This window comes from Prionailurus bengalensis, chromosome B4 (genome assembly GCF_016509475.1).
Source record: "Prionailurus bengalensis isolate Pbe53 chromosome B4, Fcat_Pben_1.1_paternal_pri, whole genome shotgun sequence".
Lineage (NCBI taxonomy): Eukaryota > Metazoa > Chordata > Mammalia > Carnivora > Felidae > Prionailurus > Prionailurus bengalensis.
The window spans coordinates 41,265,199-41,277,709 of NC_057358.1; the positions used below are offsets into that span (position 1 = coordinate 41,265,199).

Below are 12,511 nucleotides of genomic sequence, written 5' to 3' on the forward strand. Positions count from 1 at the left end.
TACAAACTTGCTAAACTTACTTATTCTAGGAATATTCTTATAGCTCCTTTGGGATTTTTATACAGACAACTATGTCATTGTTAAACAAAGACAGTTTTATTTCTTCCTTTCCAATCTGTAAAACGTTTATTTTCTTGGGGCGCCTGGATGGCTCATTCAGTTGAGCGACCAACTCTTGGCTTCAGCTCAGGTCATGATCTCTCAGTTGGTGTGTTTGATCCCTGCGTTGGGCTTTGAGCTAACAGCTTGGGATTCTCCGTCTCCCTCTCTCTCTTCCCCTCCCCAGCATGCGCGCACTCTTTCTCTGACTCTCTCAAAAATAAATAAACAAACATTAAAAAACAACAACAAAACTTTCTACCCAAAAATGTTGGGTCTCCCTATACTGGGGTTAAATGAGAGGCAGTCACATCTAGATGTAACTTAGTCTGACTATGCCACAAGACCTCCCACAGCCTTCCTTGTCTCAGGGTGCGGCCATTCTCCAGGGGAACTCGAACCCACCAGGTGATGCCCGTTACTTTAATCCCTTCAAGTCTCATTGTTTTTCCCTATTTTGCTTAGCTTTCTATCCACATATTTATCTATCCACAAAGCTATCCATATTTAGCTTTCTATCCACAAAAACAAGGGTGATATGTATTTGTGCATTCCGCCATTATATTGTCAGTTATAACCAGGGAACCTTTCTAAGAATTTGATCAAGATTTAGTTACACAACCATCTGCCTGAGTTACTCTCAGGATGATATGCAATGATTTGTTCATTTGATGTGATATCTCTTTGCCTACTGTTGGACACTATGGGCTATAATGTGCATCCCTTGGTCTGAAGAAATGTTACTCAGTGGCCCAAATTGGTACAATGTCTTCTGTACCAGTCCTTTAATAGCATTTTAAGTGTTTGGGTCTACTACCAAGAATGCAAAGCCCAGTCCAGCCTAAGTGTCTATTCCTCTTAGGACCCACTTATCGTCCCCCGGACCTACCAGCACTGGTCCAATGTAGTCCGCATGTCAGCTGTGTGCAGGGCCATCCTCCCGGGGGCATCTTTCCCAGCGTCATCTGCAGTCTTTCTCTCTCTTGTTAGCATTTTGTGCCTCAAAAAGTGCGAGAGGAATATGTCTAGATTCAGCCCACCTCTGTATTGCTTCAGCACCCATGTGTCCACCCATTTCATAAAACTAGGTGGCCACCTCAAGGGAATGCACCAAAAGGTCTACCTGGTGGTTTCTATCACGTTGTAAATCTGGAAGGAAGTTTGTCCAATGGGCATCAACATGCCCTGCTTTAATGTGTTCCTTAAATCCCCAGAGTGATTTCCACATGGCTTCATCCTATTCAGGCAGCCCCTTAATAGTCCAGTTTTTGCTTGCCCAGCTACCTTGACCACATGGCCAGGCTGTTGGCTACTGCCCATGAGTCCATAAAAACCCAAACACAGGGGCTTTTAACCAATGTTCAATACTTCATCACAGCTAGACAACAGCACACAGTTCAACCCATTGAGAGACAACCTTCTACCAGTCCTTCCATCTGACAGTCTTAACACAGCAGCTTTTCAAACAAGATACTGGCCATGCATTTTGGAACCACCATCAATTTCCATCCTGACTTTCAATTCCATCAATTACTGCACCTGCGTATCCGCCTACTCCAATCTTAGCTCCTGTTAAACTTCACCAACAGGTTGTGAATTCCCAGTGCACTTGGCTCCTGTGTCAAGGACATACCTCCATATGTCAAAGGTAATGTCATATTCAGCAGGTGAACATCCTGGCCATCACAAAGCCAATCCCACATGGCTTGTGTATGAAACATAGCTGCTTCATCTGGGGTGTTCCACTTGGCATTTATAGGGGACTTTGGGTAGTCCATCTTGTCAGGATACACACACCTTCCAGTGGTTTCTGTCCAGTCCACCATGCTGGCTGTTGCCTCTTGAATAATCTCTTGTGTATTCCTGGATCATGTATCTCCACCTTCTATTTTTCAAGGATGAGCTGTAAGTCCTGTATCAATCCAAACATGCTCTTCTACTCTGCAGCATTCAAAACCAAGGACACAGCCCCCAAATTAATTATTCTCACAATCCATTTCAGTAAAAGTTCTTCAGGGAACCAATGATAGCAATCTACAAAATAAGACAACTCCTTCACACTATGCTTCTGGCTTCAGTAGTGTCTTGATCTTGTCTTCCCCCCATCTTGACAACCTTCGTGGTAAGCAGAGGCCTTAGAACACAATTTTCCCCTTTGTAGGCTGCTTTGAGGCTAGAGGCTAAAGCTCAGACTTTGGGACTAGTGGCTAAAGCTCGTGATCCACCATCAAGGTCTGACCCACCACTTTCTTTTACTTTCACTTTGGCTCTTACAGATAATAGCCAGGGGACTGTACATTTAGCATGCTTCTCATTATTTTGCACTTCTTTACGTATCTAATAAGCCAACTCCTTGAGAATCAAATCCAGCACCATTTCTGGATCATAACTGATCTCAGCACAGCTGTAGTTTCAGACCATGAGGGACTAAGTGGCCGTCCAGGGATCAAAGCTTCCTTATTCCCTGCCTTTTCTTACTTTCTCTTCCCAAACCGTAAGTTTCTGTGAACCGTGGCTGTTTTAGCAAATCCCACTTGTCTGACACCAGTTAGTAGGATCTGTTTCTACTCACAACACTGGTGAAATGTATGGGTTTTCCACACCAAGAAATTCTCCAATTCTCTGCAGATACTGACTTAATGTCCTACAATTTAACTCAATTTTGACACTAACTACACAGAGCTAGTAGGTTACATACACTTCTGTCCAACTTGTCCACAAATCAGGGGCTCCCAAGACCCCCCCCCCCCCGCCCCCGCCGCTTCAACTACGATAATTTGCTATAACACCTTAATGGAACTCAAGGAAATACCTTACTAACTAGTAACAGGTTTATTACAGAGGATATTATAAAGGATACAAGTGAGCAATCAGATAAAGAGGTACCTAGGGCAAGGTCTGGAAGAGTCCAGACCTTGGGAGCTTGGGGTGCCCATGGATGCATTCACCAACCTGGAAGCTCTCTGAACCCCATAGTTTAGAGATTTTTATGGAGGCTTCACCATGTAAGCAGAATGGGTTATTAACTCTATCTCTACCCTCCCCCGCCCCGCCCTAGAGTACGGGTGGGTAAGGCTGAACGTTCCAAGCTTCTAATCGTGGCTTAATCTTTCTAGTAACCAGTTCCTACCCTGAAGCTATGAAGGAACACACCAAGAGTCACGACTTTAACACGAAACATACTTGAGAGGCACCAAGTGCAGGAGGCCGGTAGGTCGGGTGTGCGCACAGGCTTAGGGCGCTGCGACTCCTGCCGGCGGGTCTGCCTCTGGGTGAGTGCGCGCCTGGTGGCGTTTCCTGTTCTCTCCCCCGTGTGGCTGCAGCTCGCGCCTCGCCTGACACAGCTGGACCATGACTTCAGCTTTGGAAGAGCTACAGAAAGATCTAGAAGAAGTGAAGGTGCTGCTGGAAAAGGCCACCAGGAAAAGGGTACATGATGCCTTTGTAGCTGAAAAATCCATGCTTGAGACAGAAATCAAGAATAAGATGCGGCAGAAATCACAGGGAAAAACAGAATTTCTTGACAATGAAAAGCCAGCTGCTGTGGTTCCTCCCATTACAACGGGATATACAATGAAAATCAGTAATTGTAGATGGGATCAGTCAGATGAGTTTGTGAAAATCTTCATTACCTTAACTGGAGTCCAAGACCCCACTGAGAATGTGCAGGTGCATTTCCCAGAGCGATTATTTGATCTTTTGGTAAGGAATCTAAATGGGAAGAGTTACTCTATGATGGTGAACAATCTCTTGAAACCCATCTCTGCAGAAGGCAGTTCAAAAAAGTCAAGACAGATACAGTTCCTATGTAGAAAGAAAGCAGAAAACACGCGGTGGCACTACCTGATTCAGGTTGAAAGAGAATGAGAAGAGAAAGAAAAGCCCTCCCGGGACGCTGAAACAGATCCTAGCAAGGGATTGATGAATGTTCTAAAGAAAATTTATGAAAATGAAGATAATGAAATGAAGCGAACCATTAATGAAGCCCGCGTGGAATCAAGAGAGAAGCAAGCCAAAGGAGACACAGAATTTTGAGATTTTAAAATCATTGGGAAACAGTGATGTGGAAATATTGATGCTTCCAATAAGGAAATGTTGGTGAGCTGAACACATAAATTTAACAAATAATAACTTTCAAAGCCTTCCTTCTAAGAAAAGGTAATGAATTCTCCCATTTCCTACTGGAGGATTTATTTAAAGAAAATAAGTTTATTAAACACTTCCTCCAAAGATGGCTTCCGTAGTAATCTGGGCATTTTCATGAGTTTTGTTCAAGAAAGGATAACATTGCATTCATGTATGAAATGTAAAAAAAAGCAAGTCTTGCTTAATGATAATGCCACCCTGTGTGTATATTTGTTCAGCCAAGAGGTAGAAAACAAAAGTTATTGTTTTCTTATAAGTTCCTGACATCAGCTTCCACCAATGTAAAAATAAGTAAAAATAAAACCTGAATTTTTGCATGAATCTATAAATAGAAATAAAATTTAAAACCTCTCCTATCAGGAAATTACAAGGGTTTTGGGGAGCTCTGTGTCAGGAACTAAGGGCAGAAACCAAGCATATATTTCTTATTATGTCACAGGAATGGTGAGAGAGGACATCCTGTCTTGTTTCCAATCTTCACTCAATCTGTCACCGTTAGGTTTAGTGTTATCTGTATGTTATTCACAGATATTCTTCATTAGGCTAAGGAATAGCTTATTCTTTGAATCAGCCCCTCTATTCTTTGCTGAAAGCTTTTATCATGAATGAATGTTGAATTTTGTCAAATGCTTTTTCAGCATCTATTGAGGTGGTCATGTGGTTTTTCCTACCTTATCTGTTAATATGATGTGTTTCATTGATTTTTTAACATTTAATCAAACTTGCATTCTTGTAAATTTTATTTGCTCATGCTGTAGTACATTTTTTATATATTACTGGATTTGATTTGCTGATATTGTTGAGGAATTATACACTTATGTTCATGAGGAATATTGGTATTGGTAGTTTTCTTTTCCCATAACACCTTTGTCTGGTTTGGGTATTATGGCAATGGTAGTTTTATTGGGTAGGAAGTGTTCCCTCTTCTATTTTCTGGAACAGATTTCTTCCTTAACTGGTATAATTTATCAATGAGTTAATCTCAGCCTGGAGTTCTATTAATTAGAAAGTTTTTAGCTACCAATTCAATTTCTTTTGGGTTATCTATTTTCCCATGAGTGAATTTTAGAAGTTTGTGTCTTTCAAGGAATCAGTTCATTTGATCTAAGTTATCAAATTTATGGCAATAAAGCTGTTCCTGAAGCAGCCTGGAGCCTGCTTCAGATTCTGTCTCCCTCTCTCTCTGCCCCTCCCTTGCTCACGCTCTGTCTCTGTCTCTCAAAAATAAATACACATTTAAAAAAATAATAAAAAAATAAAATACTACTCTGACTACAGTAGGGAGAATGGATTCAGGGGTACCAAGAGAGGAGTGTGTGGAGAAATCAGGAGGAGCCCACAAGATGATGGTCACCTGGGCAAGCTGGCGGCAGTGGGAATAAAAGATGGATTCTAGAGATATTTGGAAAGTAGAATAATTAGACTTGCTAACTGATTGGATGTGGGAAGTAAGACAGAAAAAAAAAGAGACAAGGATGACTCCCAGGTTTCAGGCTTTAGCAACTGAATGGGTGGTAATATCTTTTATCAAACTAGAAAATTATCAAGGATTAATAAACTTGATTACATGAAAATATAAAAATTCTGTGCACTGAAAGACCATATAAACACAGGACAGACTGGGCGAAGATATGTACAATTCATATAACTGACTAAGAATTACCATCCAGAATGTTAAAAAAAAAAAATTAGTAAGAAAAAGACAAATGATCTGACAGAAAAATAGGCAAAGAATATGAACAGGCAACTCATTAATGAAGAAAACCAATGCCAAAAAAATAATTTTAAAAGATACTCAACCACAGACTCTTAACTATAGAGAACAAACTAATAGTTATTGGTGAGGAGGTGGGTGGGGGTTGGGTGAAATAGGTGATGGGGAGTAAGGAGTGCACTTGTCATGATGAGCACCAAGTGTTGTATGGAAGCGTTGAATCACTACATTGTACACCCAAAACTGATATTACACTGTATGTTAACTAAGTGGAATTTAAATTAAAACTTAAAAAAAAAGATGCTCAACCTTACTAGGTCATGAAATACGAACATATAGACTTAGCAACAATTAAGAAATCTGATGAAAGCAAGAATTGGTGACAATTTGGAGCAACCAGCGCTTTCATGCATAACTAATGGCAAAATAAATTTAAATCATTTTGAAGCAAAATTTGGTCATATCTTGCTAAACAGAAGATACATATTCTTACAGATGATGCACATTTCATATCTAGGTAACTAGCTATCTAGTCTAGAGAAACTCTTGTTCACATGCACAAGGGAACATAAACAACAAAGTTGACTCGGGTATTGTTTTCTAATAGTTGAAAAAGTGAAAACCACATCCATCAATAGAATGGATATGTACATTGGAGTTTATTTATATAATGTAATATAAATATAATACCATAGTAAAAATAGTAAATTACTCATTTTGATACATATAGCTTTAGTTCTTTCGTTCTTACTATTGTGTATATATATATACACATATACACATATATTGGAAATTTACCCATGTTGATACATGGCACATGATGTGTATGTGTGTGTGTGTGTGTGTGTGTGTATGTGTAGAGAAGTGTCAAAATAAAATCAGCTGCTAAAAAGATACATACAGTTAAATACCATTTACATGAAATTAAGAAACAAGCAAAATACCAAAGAAGATTACGAACATATTTCTATAAAAATTATTAAAATATGCAAAGAAATGATGAAATCAAATTCAGGTTATTAACTTCTTCTAGGGAAAAGGGGGAAAGGGATATACAAAGGGCCTTAATTTTACATCCAATGTTTTACTTTTTAAGCAGACCCATGGTTACATGTGTGACTATTTATATTATTATCTATACTTTTTTATATGCCAGAAATATTTCATTAAAAATAAACTTTTAGGGGCACCTGGGTGGCTCAGTTTGTTAAGCATCTGACTCTTGATTTGGGCTCAGGTCATGATCTCACGGTTCCTAACAGCACGGAGCCTGCTTGGGATTCTTTCTCTCCCTTTCTCTCTGCCCCTCCCTCCCTCTGTCTCTCAAAAATAAATATACATTTTAAAAAATAATAATTTTTGGAGCCCACATCGGGCTCTGTGCCAACAGCTCAGAGCCTGGAACCTACTTCAGATTCTGTGTCTCCCTCTCTCTCTGTCCCTTCCCTGCTCATGCTCTGTCTCTCTCTCTCTCTCAAAAATAAATAAACATTAATTTTTTTTAAATAATAATAATAATTTTTTAAAGGAAACCAGTAGAAAACTTCCAGTTTCCAGTAATAACGGACTAGCTCTTTCAGTCTAAACCTCTGGCTGAAAGCAACTAAAAATAATGGATACTTTTCATAAATCATGGAAAAAACACCAGGGAGATGGCAATCATAATGAATTACCAGAAGAGACAGTAAGAATCCAGACATAGAGATGGCAAAAGCTTAAACCCTCACTTCACCAAAAAGGAAATCCAAATGGCTAATAAACCCATAAAAAGATGCTCAGCTTCATTAGACACCAGAGAAGTACAAATAAAACCACACCCTCCAGATTGGCAAAAAATCAGAACTCTGAAAGTACATAGTGTTAAATATTGATAAGTGTGTGGAGCAACCAGAACTCCCATATAATGCCCAAGAAGTGGAAATTGGTTCAATCATTTTGGAAGTGAGTTTGGCATGGCCCAGCAAGTCCACTCTTAGGTATATACAAAGAGAGATGTATGCATATTATTTCAAGGATTCCTGCATGATAGGGTCAACAGAATCAGTGCTTATAGTTCCAGTTCCGAAAACTGGAAATAAACCCAATGTTAATCGTCATAAATAATGGTTTAGTCACACAGTGCAATGTTATACTGAAAATGGATGCACTTTGTGAAACATGACAATAAATATGAATGTCATAAATATTTTATTGAGAGTAAGAAGGAAGACAGAAAAGAAAACATACAGTGTGATTCCATTCGTAAAGTTTAAAAAACTAAACCACATTGTTCAGGGATGGATACATAAGTGGTGAAACTAATATGATCATCACCAAAGACCACGCAGCCATTGCTCTAGGAAAAAGAAAGTTTGATTATGATTGGAGAGGGGCACATAGATGCATTAATTTAGGAGCATCTGGGTGGCTCAGTCAGTTGAGCATCCAACTTCGGCTCAGGTTCTCGTGATTCAGGAGTTCGAGCCCTGCATCAGGCTCACTACTGTTCAGTGCAGAGCCCACTTTGGATCCTCTTCCCCCCCACCTCTCTCTCCCCCTCCCCCACTCATGCGTACACATGCACTCTCTCTCTCTCAAAAATAAATAAAACATTAAAAAAAAAAAAGAGCAGTACCTCTAATCTCTAAGGCCCAGCAGCCTGTCCTCAAGCACTGATTCCACCCTTTACTAACGATGTGAAGTTGGTCAAGTTACTCAAACGTTTCACACCTCAGGGTCCAAATCTATAACAGAGGACTGTTGTGAGAAGTGAATGCAATCATCTACGTAAAATGTTTAACACATAATAAGCATTCAGTTCATGTAATTATTATCTTCTGTAGTACTCAAACTTTTTTTTTAAATGTTTTTTAACGTTTATTTATTTTTAAAAAAAAATTTTTTTTTTCAACGTTTATTTATTTTTGGGACAGAGAGACAGAGCATGAACGGGGGAGGGGCAGAGAGAGAGGGAGACACAGAATCGGAAACAGGCTCCAGGCTCTGAGCCATCAGCCCAGAGCCCGACGCGGGGCTCGGACTCACAGACCGCGAGATCGTGACCTGGCTGAAGTCGGACGCTTAACCGACTGCGCCACCCAGGTGCCCCACGTTTATTTATTTTTGAGACAGGGAGAGGGTCAGAGAGAGGGAGACACAGAATCCAAAACAGGCTCCAGGCTCTGAGCTGTCGGCACAGAGCCCGACGCAGGGCTCGAACTCACGGACCGCGAGATCATGACCTGAGCCGAAGTCGGCCACCCAACCGACTGAGCCACCCAGGCACCCCATAGACAAACTCTTTTAAGAAGAGTGGCCATGATGGGAGGAGGGAAATGACCATAGCTGGAGGGGGACATGGAATTGAAGGAAGGTAGTATTTGTTTTGTTTTGCTTCCACTTCATTTAACTTTATTTCTTAAAGCTTACGTTTACAGAAAAACTGCACAGAAAGTACAAAGAGGGTCCATATATTCTTTCTGTTCCTCCACACACAGCTTCCCCTACTATCAACATCTTGCAGTAACATCTTGTAGTACATTTATTACAACTAATGAGCCAAATTGATACATCATTACTAACCAAAGTTCATAGTTTACATTAGAGTTCACTCTGTGTTGTGTGGTTCTATGGGTTTTGGCAAATGTGTAATGTTGTATATCCCTCATTATAGTATCATACAAAGTAGTTTCACTGCCCTAAAAATCCCCTATGATTCATCTATTCATCCCTCCCTCTCTCCAAGCCCCTGGCAACCCCCGATCTTTTCACTGTCTCTATAGTTTTGCATTTTCTAGAATGTCATAGCTGGAAACACACAATATGTAGCCTTCTCAAACTGGCCTCCTTCACTTAGCAATATGCATTAAGGTTATTTCATGTTTTTGCAGGGGTGAGCTCAATAGTTCATTTTTTTATTGCAGAATATTATTCCATGATCTAGATGTGCCACAGTTACTTAGAATGAGTGTCTAGAAGACACTCTAGAAGAATGTCTTGGTTACTTCTAAGTTTGGGCAATTATGAATACAACTGCTAAAACATACATGTGCAGGTTTTTGTGCAGACGTAAGATTTCAACTCATTTGGATAAATACCAAAGTATGCAATTGCCAGGTCATATGATAAGACTATGTTTAGCTTTGCAAGAAATTACCAAACTGTCTTCCAAATTGGTTATGCCATTTTGTCTTTCCATCAGCAATGAATGAAAGCTCCAGTTGTTCCGTACACTTACCAGCTATTGGTGTTTGGGATTTTAGCCATTTTAATAGATGTGAAGTAGTATCTTGTTTTAATTTGCAATTCCCTAATGACATATAATATGGAGCATCTTTCCTATGCTTATTTGCCATCTGTATATCTTCTTTGGTGAGGTATCTGTTCAGAGCTTTTTGCCATTTGGGGGGTCCATTTTAAATTGTATTGCTGGGGCGCTGGTCTGGCTCAGCTGGTGGAACATGCGACTCTTGATCTTGAGGTCATGAGTTCGAGTCCCGTGTGGGGTGTAGAGATTACTTTAAAAAAAAAATTAGTTGAGTTGCTTATTTTCATATTGTTGAGTTTAAAGAGCTCTTTGTATATTTTTAACACGAGTTCTTTATTAGACTTGCATCTTGCCAATATTTCCCCAGTCTGTGGCTTGTCTTCTCATTCTCTTAATAGTGTCTTTCACAGAACAGTTTTTCATTTTAATGGAGTCTCATTTATCAATTTTTTTCTTTCACAGATACTACTTTTGCTATTGTATTTAAAAAGTCATTGCCAAGGGGCACCTGGGTGGCTCAGTCAGTTTAGTGTCTGATTCTCCATCTCGGCTCAGGTCATGATCTCATGAGTTCATGAGCCCCCGATGTGGGGCTCCACACTAATAACGCAAAGCCTGCTTGGGATTCTCTCTCTCCTTCTCTCTGCCCCTCCCCCACTTGCTTGAGCTCTCTCTCTCTCTGTCCTCTTTCTCTCTCTTTCAAAAATAAATAAACTTTAAAAAATAAATAAATGAAAAAGTCTTTGCCAAGCTCAAGGTCTCCTAGATTTTCTGTTATATATTCTTCTAGCAGTTTTATAGTTTTGCATTTTACATCTAGGTCTATGATCCATTTTAAGTTAATTTTTGTGAAAAGTAGAAGGTCTGTTCTAGACTTTTTTTTTTTTTTTGCATGTCCATTGTTACATTTGTTGAAAAGACTATCTTTTCTCCATTGATTGCCTTTGTTCCTTTGCCAAAGATCAGTTGATTCTATTTGTGTGGGTCTACTTTTGGCTTTCTATTCTGTTCCATTTATCTTTCTGTTTATTCTTTCACCATCTCATACTGTCTTGATTACTGAAGCTTTGTAGTAAGTCTTGAAACTGGTAGTGTCAGTCTTCTGACTTTATCCTTCTCCAATCCAGAGTTGGCTCTTCTGGGTCTTTCTAAACTTTAGATTGGTTTGTCAATATACACAAAATAACTTGCTGGGATTCTGGTTGAGATGGTGTTGAGTCTACAGATCAAGCTGGGGAGTACTGATATATTAACAACACTGAGTGGGAGGTATTTTTTTAAGATGAGGAAAAATTTGGGCATATTTACAAGTTTTGGAGAAGGAGTTAGTGTGGAGAAGAGGTTGAAATATCAAGAGGGAGGGAATAATCAATATCATAAGATTTCTGACCAGGCTGCAAGAAGTGGGGTTCAGAGTGCATGTGGAGGAATTGATAGGAGGAGGGAACTTTGTCCAATGTAGAGGAGGACAGGGAATGAGGATATGTGTAAATGTGTGTGTGTTTGTAAATTTGGTGGTGTTTAGTTTTTTGGTAAAGATGGTCAGCTGTTGACAACAGGAGGATGAGATAGGGCTTGGAAGGTTGAATGGAGGGAGTGTGAGTAGCCGTTGCCTGGAGGGGAAGGGCATGTTAGTTACAAGGACGGAGCAGTATCACCAGGCAGTGTTGAGAGTACAGTTGGTGACCATAAACTTGAAGTACCAATCTATGCTGGCATGTGAGCCTGCTCACATGTACTCAGAGACACCTGGTTATATGCATACAGAAGTCCATCCAGGATTGGGGTGTATCCCACAAAGATGTGATTAAAGGTCAGAGAGAGGATTTTATAATATCAACAAAAGAGCTACAGAAATAGTGGTAGCCTGTAGGATCTCAGATGGACAGGGAAGTCAAAGTGGAAGGAGTTAATGGCTGAAAATCAAGTGGAGAGAGAGTACCCTGGGGGTCCTGAGTGCAGACCAGGCATAGTGGGAGTGATTTAGTAAGAATTGGAGGTTGTGGTCAAAGAGTTTCCATATCTGTAGGGTGGGGGAAATAACAGAGTTGTAGTGATATTAAATGTGACAGAATGTGTGCTGTGTAAACTGTTAAACACTACACCAATGTCTGTTCACTAGGCCGTAAACTTGAAGATAGGAATCAGGTGTCAGACATTTCCTCCTACTAGCATAACGCCTAATAACTAACACATGCTTTAGTGAACCTACTGAGTGTTAGAAGGATGAGTGAATGAGCTGATTTCCCTTTAAGATTTAGGCTCTGCCAGAATCTTGAACTTCCTAGCCCAGAAAACCACAGGTC

At 39.9% G+C, this 12,511-nt stretch overlaps 1 pseudogene; it reads left to right on the top strand.

Annotated features, from left to right (window-relative positions):
* Positions 1-3,167: 3,167 nt before the first annotated feature.
* Positions 3,168-4,134, top strand: LOC122473154 (annotated as a pseudogene).
* Positions 4,135-12,511: the final 8,377 nt, after the last annotated feature.